Below are 15798 nucleotides of genomic sequence, written 5' to 3' on the forward strand. Positions count from 1 at the left end.
GCACGCTAATTGCCTCTATGGGGAATCAAGTGCTGGAGAATTTGATGTGGGAATAATTGGAAGCGTTTCATTCGTAATAAGCCTCAATTCGAAACTTAAATAAAGAGGACATGAAGTCGGCGTCGCGAACAATCTGGGCTAGTGAATCGAGCTTAAACGGGTGATTCCATCTCAACTCAGGCAAGGTGCTCCGGACACAACCTTGCAGGTTACTGAGCGCCGTGACGTACGAATTCTCCTGACAGGACCATTGCTACGAGCATGGTCTGTGCACCTGAAGTTGACGACATTCTACGAGTGCCATCAGGACCACCAACCCAAGCTGCATTTATGCACGCCCGTTGACTCGCTTTCATGTCGCAATTACTGCAATCCATACACTTCATTTTGGCATCGTTCCTGGCACGGGTGAGCAATGCCTCCTTCAGCAGCATGTGACACAGTACGAGAAATCACTTCAATACCCAAGGAGCAAGCTGCAGGAGCTGCGGTGAAAGATGCACAGCCTCCAGGCTTGCAACAACAACAAAAAAAAAGAACGAAAAAAAAACATTACAGAAGTCTACAGCGACGTCAGCAATCAAGAACGGTCCGTGAACCCGTACTTTGCTGCATTTGTTAGCCCCGTGAAGAGGCTCTTGAGTGCATTGTTGGCAGGTTCCTTACCGCCCTAGAGGTCAGGTCTAAGCTATCAGGAAATCTTAGATATGGTCAAAGAAAACACGTCACCTTTGTCATCTTCCGTCAGTGTGTGCTGACATATTCAACCTTGTTCTTCGAGTGCGTTTGCTTTGGTACGCGAGGACGAAAACATGTAGAGTTGAAGGAGTGTGCATCTGAAGGCAGCAGGGCAAGTTGCAAGGATGAAGTTGTAATATTTTGTTGTTTAACCTCGTTCATAATCTAACTCGGAGGACATCAAGGTAATGTTTATAGTTCTGGGGATCTTAGAAACATTGTTCGTAGTATGGATTGCTTTACTGAGTAGTATAATAAGGTTTGGAGCTTACTGACGTGCATTTTGTGCTTTGCATTGTGTTATTTTGAATGTCTCAGGTTGACTGTCATGTGCATGTACCACGTACATGGGGCCATGCACACTTCCTGCTTCTTGCCCTGTCTCATCCTCTGGGAATTCACCCTGAAGTCACCCTTTGTGCCCTTTCCAGTGCTGCCTCCTACATTCACCTATGATTTGCATGTGAAAGTCGCAGGTGATATACAGCTTTTATCAATCAAATCAATCAATGAAATAGAGTTTATTGTTGACCAAATAATATGCATGCTAATATATTGCCACGAATCATATTCGAGAAACTTCCAGGGCAAGCACGAAACGGTACATCTCATCCTGGCGCGTGCTAAAGAAGAAGCAAGATGCTTCCAGACACATCGCCTTCTCTCTGGGAAACGCACGTGCTGTTTCTGGACCTTTCGGCGCGACGCTTAAATGCTTGTGCACTCCAGGCTGGAGCATTCATTCTTTGGACTCAGTTGCGTTGAGAGAACTATCACTCTTGTGTTTTTGCTACCAAGTAGTTTAATAAAGCGTTTGCTGTTTATTCGACGACTCGCCGGCCCATTTCGCTTCGTGACATTTCTGGTGGAGGTGGCGGGGGGGGGGGGGGAGGTCAACCCCGACGCCGAAGTACCGAGACCAACCTACGCCGCCGCTCTGAGACAGGTGCCACCTACTCGTCCGCCGTACTACGGAAACCATTGGACGCCTCCTCGGCCTGTCCAACCTACTCCGAGTGACCCGCCACATTCTCAGCCGTTTCGCAAAACGGACGTTTGGCGGACTCCGGACTTCAGGCCGCTCTGCTACCACTGCGGAGAGGCAAACCACGTCTATCGTCGATGTCCCTATACCGACGCCTTGGCCTTCCCGGTTTTTCACCCGACGCTCCCGCCTCCAGCGCGGTAGTCGCCCCGCCGCAATTGAAGGTTATCTACGGCAGCAGAATGCTTCTGCTGGCTCACGACGCGACCTGACCCCGAGCGTCCCCCACCGCAGCAGGTCGCCAGGAAAGAGCACGTTCACCGTCACCGGCAAGACGACCTGTGTGGTGCAGCCCTATCTGGGAAAACTGAAGACTACAGCTCCGGTAGGTGGAGCTGCGGACCGACGACAAGCTACAATTCCTCCAACTGGACGAACAGCAACGCAGAACCGCCACGACGCTTGGAAAATCACCAATAACCTGAAAATAGTAATCGACGGCCATGAGATGACTGCGTTAATCGATACCGGAGCCGACGACTCCGTTATAAGTGGTACGTTGGCTAAGAAGCTTCGCAAGGTGCAAACAGAGTATGATGAGTCTGACATCAGGACTGCTGGTGGACACGTCGTAACACCGACTGGCCGATGCACTGCAGTCATACAAGTGCGTGACATCCAGTACGTCGTCAGCTTCGCCGTTCTGCCGAACTGCCCAAGGGATATAATATGTACTCGGAATGGACATTCTAGTCGAAAATGAGGCAGTCATCGACTTCACAAATTGAGTTATCTCTTTCAAAACGCCGGAAACTGCGGAAGACAAGTGGTGGGCACCAATAACCCCAGAGAAGCGCGCAAACACGGACGTAACCGCCGTGACGAGTCAGCACGTCAACCTGCCTCCCTTGTCGTCAGTCCTTGTGACCGCTACGTGCGACAGAGCACCAACTGGCTGTTTGTTGGCTGAGGGCAACACGCAACTTCTCCTCGAACGACGAATTGGGATAGCATGAGGAATTGTGCCTGTAAGAAACGGAACAGTCGAACTCCTGGTCACAAATTTTCGCCCGGAGCCACAACACCTCGCAAACGACACGAAGATAGCCGTCATCGTAGACCAATGCACCACCACGGATGTTTGCCTGATGGACGCTTCTCGCATCGCCGTCACCGCGGAACTCGGGGCCGGACATTTAGACGTACACCCTCAACTCAATACAACTCAAAAGCAAGCCCTTCTCCAGATGCTCAACGATTTCAGTAACTGTTTCGCTGCATCGTCGAAAGTAAGACAAACGCCCATTGCGAAGCACCGCATCATCGTCGACGAAAACGCCCGTCCAATTCACCGCATGCCGTACCGGGTCTCCCGTAAAGAGCGAGAAACGATTCGAAAGCAAGTAGAAGAGATCCTAAGAGATGACATTATCGAGCCGTCGACCAGTCCGTGGGCATTGCCGGTGGTACTAGTGAAGAAGAAGGACGGAACACTCGGGGGGGGGGGGGGGGGGGTTCTGCGTCGACTACCGGAAACTCAATGAGATAACGAAGAACGACGTCTACCCGTTACCGCGCATCGACGACACGCTCGCTCGCCTTCAAAACAAACATTTTCTCTTCCATGGACCTCAAGACAGGGTACTGGCAAATCGAAGTCGACGAACGGGGCCGGAGAAAACCGTTTGCTGTTTATTCGACGACTCGCCGGCTCATTTCGCTTCGTGACAATATTGGAAGCTATCGCCTGTGGTACGATGTTGTGTACCTGTGTTATATAGTGCACTCCCACAGATCGTAGACCTTGTGTTGCAGTGACATGTTATAGTCGAATGGACTAGCCTCTTTGAAAGCTTTTGTTGTAATCTGAGCTTAAACAGGTCCCTTATGATATCATAAGTCCATGCACCACACAATGTCCTGTACTATGCATAGCCTTGTGTATGATGATCGCGAATTCTGTAACGGCACGCTACCACACACAAAACATCTCAATGTTCGCACGAGTTGTCATATGTTACGATTGGTCTTTAATATTGTTATAACTGCACTGAACTTTTCTCTGTCTTGTATTTTATTGCTCTCTTCAGTGGGCTACTTCCATGGTCAAACAGGCGATGCATCGGCATTCCAACGATTTCCCGTTCGATGTCCCGAGGGGAGCAGAGGAAAACGAAGCGCGTGCAGCGAGAGGCTGGAAAGGGAAGCAAACGGAAGTCACCGACGTCACAACTTACTCCGACTGTGGCGTAACCGGCTGTCATGAGTGACGTCACAATTAAGTTGTCCGCACAACGGATGAATGCCGCTGACGGTCAAAAGACGGCGTGGATTTGAAGACGAGGTGCCTCATGGGACTTTCGCTGCCTTTTGGGTTATTCCATGCCAAACGTCCCAGAGGTGACGCTCGACCCTCGTCGACTTTGTTATAAAAATCAATACGCATTCATTGCTTGCGGAAAACCAATAAAACAAATGTTTTGTTGTCCTTACGCGTCTGTTTAGAGTTACCGGGTTAGCCCTTTACTACCCCTGCAGTCGAAGCATGCACTCGCTAAAATTATGGAGCATAACTGTTTTCATGTCGCAGTAAGGGAGAGGTGCCCATCTACCTAGCTGAGGGTCGCAAATATTCCGGTTACTCACCATATGTGTCTTAAAGGGGGTGCGAAAAATGCTTCGAGAAGCAAAGTTTCCCATTTTTCTGGACTACGCCGCTAGGAGTAAAGAGACAGAACTGTTTTTAACGTTCAGATACGTATGGGCACTACAGGCCAAAAAAGTTCCGTTGGGAGGCCAAACACAATATTAGGAGAAAAAAATACGCGAAGATTGAACTTTGACGAAAATACTTTAATCTGAAACAACGAAAATGGTGGAGCGCAGAAATAAGTACAGTGAAAGCTGGAAGAAAGTATCATGAGAGAAAACACAAGGAGCAAGTTTACAAACATATAGTTTTTGATGACGGAGACAATATTTTTTTAAGTTCCTGTCCTTCGCAGGCAGCACGCGCTACCGTAACAGCTCTCTCATGCTTTGAGCGGCAGCCCATCGAAAGTACACCAGGGGCGCGATGCTCAACTACTCGTTATTCCGCACCGCGCGATACGTGCTTGTATGGGATTCGTTATGATACGTCACGAGCTTCTGCGTGATGAGCAGTCGTGTCGTTCCTTTGAAATGACAGTCTAGCGGAACAGTTTTAACGGAGTTGGAGCGCGCCAACTCTAAATAATAACGATAACAGCATCTTCAATTGAGCATCGGGTCCCGGGTACTGCGTGGGTGTCGTCTGCTACGAGCAGGCAGTATGATGTGATTGGTTCATCCACTGGGAAAAACTGTCGGAAAAGACTGCTTTCTTGAGTAGGACGTAAGTGCGGCACTTACTGTGTACTTGCCTCTGTACGACGTAACCAACGAGAATTAGCCGAGGGAGGCTACTAACATGAACGACCCAAACACATAAGCCTCCAATGGGCTCACTGGTTCACACAAGTGGCAGGTGCATGTGCCGGCAACCGACACTGCACTTTAGTACCTTCTCTTCAAGGAACTGTCTCGTTTTACTTACAAACTCTTGCGAAACACAAGCTACATTGGAGACCCCGGTTGGCACACCCGCAGAATCAACTCTTTGAGGGACCGTTGCAAGCTTGCTTTTTCGGGGTAGGCGTTGCGCCGTTCCCTTCTGGCAGTCACAGGGTCCTATACCAGAGAAAGTTGCAACGAAGTGTAAAGTGACGGTAACGTTGTAAGTGAAACCAGGCCAATAAGGTCAAGCGAACACAGTCAGAAGGCCGCAGAGAGCATATAGTGACGGTAGCGCGCGCCATCTGTGCCCTACCCGAACTTCAAAAATCGTTTTCTCCGCTGTAAAAAAAATATACTTTTTGGAAACTTGCTCTTTTTGTTTCTTGAGCATCATACTTTCTTAGAGCTCTAACTGTCCTTTTTTCTGCGCTCCACCATTTTTGTTATTTACTGTGAAAGTTGCAGTATTTTCGCTAGAGTCTCATCTTCGCGTAATTTTTCTCTTGTCATTGTGTTTAACATCTCAACGATACTTTTCTTAGCTGCTAGCATCTCAACGTTAAAAACTGTTTTGTCTCATAGCTTCTGGCGATCCCACCCAGAAAAAACGCGAAGCATTGCCCCTCGAAGCATTTTTCGCACCCCTTTACGGTTCATAATGAACCAGAATATTTGCGACCATCCGATAGGTAGATGAACACTTATTCGGTACTGCGGCACGAAAACAGTTGTTGCTGTTTAGAGTTACGGCTAACCTTTGTTTTAGTGGTTTTCGCCAAGTAATAAATTCGTATGAACTTTTATAACAAAATCGACGAGGGTCGAGTGCCTCCTCTAGGTCGTTTGGAATGGAATGACCCTTTTTACGTTTGCCTTGCACCGACACATTCAAGGCTGCACTACGCAGCATTCTTGTCGCAGCCTGGCCATTCCAGCTGAAACCAGCCAGAGGTGTAGTTCGACCCCCTTGTATTCCGCTGGAAAAAAAAGTGCATTCCCATAGGTGTGTGTACGTAGGATATAAAGTTTCTTTATCAACCTTTTTCTTTCTTTTTATTATTTTTTCAACATTGGGGGCTCCTGGAAGTTGGCCAAAATGGCTCAAACATGAAAAAGTGTAGTCCGTTCCACGCTTCCTTCTAACACCTACAAACGATATTTCTGCACTGTATTTGCCTGGTGTTTGATGGGAAGGGTCGATCTAGCTTCTCGAAGGGCGTATGGAACGAGAACAAATCTTATAACGGCGTGAGAGTTCAAGAACGTAGCGCGTTTTGGGTCAAGTTTACGATTAATTTTACCCAAGTTAGCATTCTCGCAGGAACCCGAGATTATTTGTGGTCATAAATTACTGTGTAGAGATTTGATTCACGCAAAAATCTGAAGCAGATATGTGTTCATTCCTGAACTAAACGATCGAGACTATCGTCCATTCGTGAAAAAATGTCACTTTTCTGATAGTATTTTCACGTACTTGAGATCGTCTAGGATGCGAAAGACGTTGTACAAATTGTAGAAAAGACCCTCTCCCATAAGGCATTGAAACTGTACAAGTGCGTTTTTCGTTCTACGATAACAAACGTTCCTCACAACACTCCGCTGCAGCTCAATCCTTCGTCGAGGTCGTCTAGGACGTAAGAAGCGATGCCCTTGTGACCGTGTCCTTGATAAGAGACCCTCTCCTTTTCGACTTCGAAAGTCTACAGCTGTACTTTTTTACGGTAGAAAAAAAATCCTCACCATAGTGAGCTGGACGTCATTCGGTAGTTGAGGTTGTTTAGGAAGCAGAAAAAACAGCGCCTTAGTGGGAGACGCCCTCTCTCATAGCATTTTGAGAGTCTACTTCTGTAGTTCTTCTTAAGCAATAAAAAAATATAGTTCCAGTGAAAGAAAGACAGTGCGCGTGCAGCCATATTTCTTTCCCCTTTTGATAACTCTCTGTTCTGAGGGAAGGGCGCACGAGGAGACTATAATAAATGGTTTCCAAAGACTGTTACGTCGCGTTCTGATGTGCTCTGACGCCCCAATAGCTATGATCAGCTAGCGCAGCACAGAGTGGAAGAAAAATGATGATAACCGCACTTCACAGAGCGGGATGCAAATGCGCTGACGAAGTTCTTCCCGTTTAAGACGAAACAGGCCAGTAGATTTTAATATGTTATTGGAGATGGTGTGTTCACTTCCCGGATGACTTCAGGTGTGTGAAAACAATCGTAAATGACGACAAAGCTGTTACGGAGAAGCGAGTGTGAACATTCGATAGAACATTACAGAATAGCAGAGGCAAAATTCGTTCAAAGGGTGATTGGTGCATCGCAGACGTGATAGGAGTGCGCTGATATATCTTTTGTTCTGGCGTAAGCGCAACTACATGTGTAAATTTTCAGAACTGGAAAGGAGGTGGACTCTTTTCAAACGAGAGGGATTATCACGTATGTGGTAATACTATCTGATATTATAAGACTATCTCTAATGTTCTCGGTCGCTTAGTTAAACAATGATTACATATCTGCTTCGTATTTTGGCGTGAAGCTAATCCCCATACTGTAGTTGATAATCATAAATGATCTCGGGCTCCCGTGAAAATACTAACTTGACAAAAATTAATGTAAACCTTGCTCCAAAACGCGCTCCGTTTTTCAGCTATCACCATGTCACCAGATTTGTTCTAGTTCCATATGCCCTTCGGGAAGTTAGACTGGCACTTCCCTTCCAAGACCAGGCAAAGAAGGCGCATAAATGTCGTCTGTATGTCTCAGAAGGACGCGCGGAAGGGACAAAGAAGCTGCAACCCTGCTTGTGCAGGAGTATCTGGACCTGCAAAGAGAAAGATCCTAGCGTATTCTTCGGACCCTGTCCCGCGCTGTGTTTCCCATATTAAACGGCAACAGGTCGATTGACAATCCGAAGTACCTAGGGTACACCCGTAACCAGGAAGTTTCCCCGGAGCCACGAGCACGCACCTATAGTGAAACCCGCGTATAACGATATTGACGGCAGTCGCGAATTCCATCGTTGTACGGGGTACATCGTTAAACGAGGGCTGACCTAAATAGCGCGTCCCCGAAAAGTCCCACAACAACGACAGACTTACAGACAGTTATATAAAAAGGCAGTGTTGAAGTAGAGGAAAACTGTAGAACGGAGACACCAGCGCAGGTACCCAATATCAATAAATATGCATTAGTAATGCGTTCTGAAGTACTTATGCTTTGCGAGAGATATAACACAAGGAAGTATAAGGTCACCAAACAAACAAAGTTCACACAAGTGACTTTTTTATTGCGTTCATGCAAAATGACGTAACAAAGGTCACGTTCGTGTGAACCAGCTCTCTTGTAAACTACGCACGAACAAGTTCGTGCAGCAGTCGCCGATCCGGCTGGTGGTGCTTGAGAGATCGCTATCCCCGACCAAAGCATTCGGTTAGATATGAGATTACCCGCTTCCTCCCTGATACGAGCTTCGAGAAAACAACCGGATCCGCCCCTGGCGCGCACCTTCCTGCCTTATCCACAAAAAGCGATCCAAGATATAGAATGTCGGGAGTTTGTTGGCACGGTCTCGTTAACAGCCTTTTGAAAAAAAAAAGGAAACGAATGTGTCTACGGCACGATAGATATTGATGGGTTTGTGTGCTGTCCGTTAGAAGAAGGAACAGCGCACGGGCAAGAACAACGTTCGTGCAAACCTGGCTTTTCGACGATTGCGTTATCAATCTATTGATTTTAGCCTTTTTTTTAGGCATTCATAAATGGACGCATCGTTGTATTAGATGCATGCTTCTTGCGCTCTTCCCTAATATAATTCGTCCATGGATTGGGTTATGCTTACCTGCTAAAGAAAGGATGGCGAGAATCACGACCGCTGTCATGGCTGTAACATGTGCCGTTCTTGGCAATAGCTCTTGTGTGCGTGCTTTTGTAACATCCACGTGGAAACCAAAATGTCATCAATCACGTGCCTTCAACTGAGACGTGAAAACAATTCCACGATGGTCCCTGACATTCTAGTGGCCTAACGAGGTCTATGCATGTCATTTTGCTCGCATATTGTTCTCGAAGATGTTTCACCTTTAGTTCGTTCGCGAGGAAGAAGCTTGTTTGCGGTCGGTTACGACAGTTGCTGTGACATATTTCGGATAAAATATGTAATGAACCTCGAAAGTTTGTGTGAAAAATGTCACAACATTCCGTCACGTGTGCATTACACGTCACGAAGTAAGCAGCATCCGAGTGTGAGGGCAGGTACATCGTAGCGCGCTTTCATTTCTTGTCATCACTGATTTTATCATTGCACGTAGTTGTATCACTATGTTACGTTTACTTAAGTGAACGATACTATATCTCTTTGTTGATCACCACCTCTGCTTTCCAAGATTCGGTTCTAATTTGCTGCTTAGACGGTCGCATCCGTTCCAGTCGACTTCGAAACTACTGTGTCGTCATACAGTAGAGTAACGCGGCGTCTGGGCGGCGCCTTTCTCCTATGAGCGCCGCCGTCTCACTCATACGCTTAGGGAATGACATCACGCCCCTCTGCATCTGCAGAAGCAGTGCTGATGTTTATAATTCAGCCACTTCATATCTAAAGAATGGTTTAGAGTCCGACAGAGCGGGTCGTTTAACGAAGTGCGGCGCACCGTCGCGCATTGGGAGCCGCTGAGTCCGACGACATTCGAAGAAACTCGGCGTGGCGTCAACGCGCGGTAATTCAGCCGCCGTCGGGGGAGTAGGGCATTGCCCAACATCTGGAGAAAGGTTCCAGCGAGCTGTGCACGGCATGGGCTCCGGCGGGCTCGCATTTCCCAACATGGTGTCGTCCATTGAGCTTCTTATCGAAGTTAAAGGGAGGCTTCGCAAGGATTCGAATTCGTATTCATTGGACCTTTTTCACAACAGCTTATACGTGTGTCCTTGAGGCGCCGGAGAGGGTTATCTCCGTCTTTATTAGATAGCGCAGTATGGGAACGACAAAAGTTGGGACCGGTGGGGAGACCGCACGAACGGCGCGAGCTGGTCGGTCCCACTCCCTGCTGGAAAAAGCAGACCGGATCTCATTCAGCTCCCGCATCAATTTCAATGAGTTTCAATGAGAATCTATGAATCGTATTCATTTAATGTGAATAAAGCAGGTATTTCTCATCCTAGTAATGAGAAGTGTTGCGGGAAAGCTGACTTTATGTTTGAGCGCGCCAACAGATGTTGTGGTGAAGCAGTCTTCCAGGGAACCAGGAGCTCATTTGTTCAATGAGAACTAATGACTTTGAATGAGAACTGATGCACCCAATTCATTTAATGTGAATAACGCAGGTATTTCTCATTGAAGTAATGAGAAGTGTTGAGGGAAAGCTAGCTTCATGTTTCGGCGCTCTAACAGGTGTTGTGGTCAAGAAGATTCACAGAAAATCAAGAACCAAATCAAGTATTTAGTTCAGTGGGTGCCAAAGAGAAACAATGATTTCCAATTCAACCAATCTGAGCCGACGTGTCGTGCAGTGAAGATCCTCTTCACAGGAGAATGAATCGGGCAGTTGGTTTAGCATCGAACCATCATGATCACTGACTCAGTTGAATAAATGTTAGCAAACATGTTGTGCGGGTAGGAGTGCACCATGCATAGATGAAAGGAGGAAGATAATGAAAGACACATTCGAGGGATAGAGCAAGTTGGTGAGCACTGAATAAAGAAGTCAATCATTCTAATTTAAACTATCTTCTATTCGAAACGTGTTCGAATTCCTACACACTTCAATGGGCACAAACTACGCAACTGACGAGTATTAAAGTACTTAAAGGGTCTCTGACCAGAACCTGGTCAATGTCTTTGTTTGTATGGATAACGAACCTACATGGTGCCTCCAAGTTACAAGTGAAACGTTTCGTCTCTGCGGAGCCGCCAACTATTCTAAACAAGGAGCCGAAAAGCGGTTTCGATTTCTGCTCTCAACTCGTGCGATCAGCGCAAAACTCTAGCTATTATGCAGTGGTTTTCCCATGTGTACGACGTCAAACGCCCGCGACGTTTATTGGTGGAAAGTTCACACGGGAAGTTCGGGTGGTTTCCGCAACTTCCGTATTGCTGGGTGCTTTTTCAATATGGACGCGGAAGCACAGCGGAGTCGACAAGTCAGCTTTTCAGCTACCTTTCAGCAGCTGAGAGGCACCTGCTACGTGCAGCAGAGTTTGGAGGCCTTGCTTTCGAAATGTTGAGCCGCGAATCGACTTCAGCATGAAGAGGAAGTTGCAACGACAGACTGTTAGATGAGCTTTCAGCATCCATCACGATGAAGCACATGAACAGTTTGTGTAAATTTCATGTTTGACGGCGCCGTGTAAAGGGGCCGGAGTGGTTCATGCATAATAATGCCGAAGGAAGTCGAGTGCTTATGTTGCAAGGAGCTGCTCTTAAAGTAGCATATTTAGAACTTCGAGGGCAGCACGAACCTAGCGCTCATGTTCACAAGTAAGAAGCGTGTCTCATGCACAATCATGCTGGTTGGTTTCAATACAAAATAGTTATTCTGAACTTTTCGTTATTGTTCGTCACTTATTCAGAAAGAGTGCAGCTGAATTAATACTCTAGCTTTAGCTTTGTTCAAAGCTTGCGTGTCTCATACAGGAAATAGATACGTACACTACATACCAACAGTTCGTGAGATGGATGTTGCACAAACTTGAAAAAAAAACACAAGAGAATCGTTATACCAGTCTGCGCGGTGAGCAGGATACGCAAAGCCTTTCCCATAGTAACTACTACATGCTTTAAATACCCAAGATACTAAGTGGAAGTACCCCCTACAGGGGGTGCCCTTGTAATTTCAGCTGTAGACTAATGATGCATCTATAATAATGCCCCCCCCCCTCCCCCCGAACTTTTTTCAACACTCCTCCATGTTTGGGATTCTGGATAAACCACTGTGCTGACCCCTGACACAAGGCACCATCTCATCAGCCTGCTCCGCCTGGTAAGAATGACATTGGGCTCTCAATTCCACCACAGACACAAATCCAATCCTGTTCTGACGCATCGTTTTGTCCACCCATTCAGTCAATGTCGTAAGTGTTGTTCGAACTCTTACTGTCTGACAGCACCCAAATAGTATTGTTTAGGCACCTCAAGTATTTTAATGATCGTTATGTGGAAGTAAATCAGACTGTTATGCAGGTTACCCCGTGTGTGACCTCGGTTCCTGCTCCCAGTCCTCCAGAACTGCTCACTACACAAGTAGACTATCGAAAACCTCAATCTTCCATGCATGATGTAAAACCCCAGTTCACTTGCTTCCTAGCCATTTTTTCATTCTCAATCTTCCTTTTGTGTGCAAAGTGCACACCCAGTTCGAGTAGGATGTAGACCTTGAGGAACCAAGCTTTGTATCTTGGGCTGCACGAATACTCAAATAGGCATGTTTCAGTCAAAGATGATGTAACATGAAATGTGGTTCATATAGTTTATTGTGGCACTCAGATAATATCTTCATAATATGTCTGCAGAGATTGCTCCAAAATAGCATATGTGATGCAGCGTTATACATTGTTGGGCTTCTGGGAAAAATCATGATTCACCTGATACAGACGGCAGCCTTTGTAACGGTGTCTGACACATTTTTAGCAGCCACTGTTTTAAAATATGCATTAAAAATGCTCCAATTATGAAAGTATCACGAAGTTCTTCATTTCATTTGTTACTTAAAGACCCTTGTGAAGGGATTTACATAAATGCGGGAGGTTTTTTTATCCAAAAAAGACAAATACCAAAATGATGTACACAAAATTCGTTCACTCACCACAAAGAAATTCATTCGATCTGAAAATGATCATACCACTTGGAAATAAATGACGATACATTTTGTTCTGATGCTATGTGGGCAGGAACGTCATTCCAGTTTGACACCATCAGCTGGTGCGGAGAGCAGAGGAATTTTTTTGTTTGTGTAGGTGGAGCAAGTACTTTGTGCGAGTCATCAAGTCTTGGAAGTAACTTGTGAGGGGATTGACAGTAAGTGGGGTGGGGAGGAGTGTGACTCTAATATAACTTATGAAAGAATGCAGGCCTGATACCTTTCATCTGGTAATCCAAGGAGTAAGAAAGAGTATGGCTTTAATGGCTGAAACGCTGGAAAAAGGATGATAATCACGAGCAACAAACCGTGCGGTTCTGTACAAATTCTACTTTGTCGATTAAGAGATGTTGGGATGGGTCCCAGATTGCAGAGGCATATTCCAGTTCCTTTGAACATGGCAGTTGATGTTCTGAGACTGGAACACATAGAAAAGGCAAATACATACAAAGCATCAAGTGCCTAAGAAATGAATGATGAAAGAAGGCAGTCACTGGAAAGGTTAGCCAGTAGTAGGACTTGAGCCCACATCTTCTGTATCACCGATCTAGGGCACTTACCAATTGAACTAAGCTAACACGCCTCTCCAGTGACTTCCAAGGGTGCAGATGTACCCTAGGAATAGGTTTATGGGCAGGAGAACATTAGTCACTGTTATTATACAGGCATAGCTGTCTGTCCAGTGTGATCACCGCAGAGCACATTTACAGGAACTCACAGGCACTCACACTCAAAACTTGCATAATAAATATGTAATAACCTCAAACAGCTATTATGTATAATAACTGGGACATGGAACTCCAATAGCAGATGGTCTGGCAGTACAACACAGGTAATCTTGCCATCACTACATTTTTCCCAAAATGCTGAAAATAAATCGATAGAATTACTGCAGTGAACTGCTCAATTTTTCACCTCAGATATATTTTTAGCACTCTGTCTTTGATGTTTCAAAATATACATGCATCGAACTTGCAGAAGCTTGTGTGTGTAAGTAGAGTCACACATCTCATGTGCAACAGGCAGGTCTAAGTTGTATTGAGATATGTCAATTCCTTACGCGTGCTCACTACCTGTAGATTCCTTTAAAGGGAACAAAAACATTTTTGTTAGTAACAACTTAACCCTATATGCCACATTCATAAAAGAAATTGGTCTCGTACCTGATGGACAACTGTCATGACCATTGCCAGATGTCTTCCTCTCCTGTTCCTTCCACTTCCATGAAGTCATCACCCTAACATTGTTAAAAAAAAGCCATATAAATGCGATAACTGAGATATTACCACTACGAGCATACAGCAAATCACAACCACATAAATAAAATACACAATTGCACCGAGCTGTCCACATTTTCACACACACACACAAAAATACATAACAGAGTGGACTGTCTCTAATAACACTTCAACGAGTTTGTGTAACTCTGTTTTTAAACTGGACACAGGAAGGCCATTTCCAATCAGGTGAAAAAATTTGTTCGGAAGAGGAACAGTTTCTGCTGATTTCTGTAGTTGGTCCGTAGCAGTGGAACCTTGTAAGGTGGGACAGTGATAGATTTCATACCGTAATGGCAAGTGTTTGGGATGGCGCTAAAAGATCCTGAACTTGCAAGGCAATTTTGTGTAAATGTCTGATTTCCAAGTGAACGCTTTGTCTACTGTATTTTGCATGTGTTGAAGGAGCTGAGGGGCTGGATGGATGGATTGTAGTGGCACCCCTGGTGGGCCTCTTTGCAACGAGGGTCCAGCATATTGCACCTGTAGACAACCTGTAGACATGGTTGTCGTATACCAGGCTTTCTTTCTTTCTTTTTCTGTGCACTGCAATTTTATCGTAGTTACCCTCTGTGGTGTTTCCCCAGATTAGACAACAATAGTACAGCTTGGGGTAAACTAAGGATTTCAACTGTGTTGGTTTAGAATCCAGAACCCTTCTTTACTATGTGCAGTATGCTGCATATTATAAGGAAAACAAATAGAAGAAAACTTGTACCTGATCCCTGCCTTGTATTTCCAACATTTGGTTCCACATCTTGTCCAAGGAAGTCATGAACTACATTGGTGCACACTGCTGTGACAATTATAATGTTACATCTAGATGCGGAATACACAGCTACATTTTACGATCTGTGAATGTCGCTTACTGCATGGCTGCATACTGCTATACTGCATGAATGTTGCAATTGGCATGGCTGCATTCAACAACACTCGGAATTGTACAGTAATCTTTTGATTTAGTGCGTAAACTTCAATTTTCTTTAATCCGTATTTTGCTTTGTTGCGTAAATGGTCTCCTAACATCTGCATGCCACAACGTAATTCTCACAAGGAGAGTAATCACTGTATAAATTATACAGAAAACACTAACCTTGTCACGTCCAGATGCAACAGTCTTGGAAGATAGATTGAAGGAAAGCACTGCGGACTGCTGTAGGCGGAGGTTATTTGTACTCAAGCTGAGGGGTCCGTCTCATAGTCTGCATTCTTCAAATACGATTGGCAAAATCCGTTGCCAACCATACCTGCCGCTGCGGTTGAACGCGCAGTATCGTACGGAACTGAATGCCCGCCGAATAATCTCGCTTTGACGACACAACCGAGGCACGTCAAATGAAGTAAGGGCTGTACCTCGATAAATTGGTCGTTGTTCCAAAAGATATAACTAAAGAAAACTTGGAAATACACACACTACG

Source organism: Ornithodoros turicata, unplaced genomic scaffold, assembly GCF_037126465.1.
Source record: "Ornithodoros turicata isolate Travis unplaced genomic scaffold, ASM3712646v1 Chromosome14, whole genome shotgun sequence".
NCBI lineage: Eukaryota > Metazoa > Arthropoda > Arachnida > Ixodida > Argasidae > Ornithodoros > Ornithodoros turicata.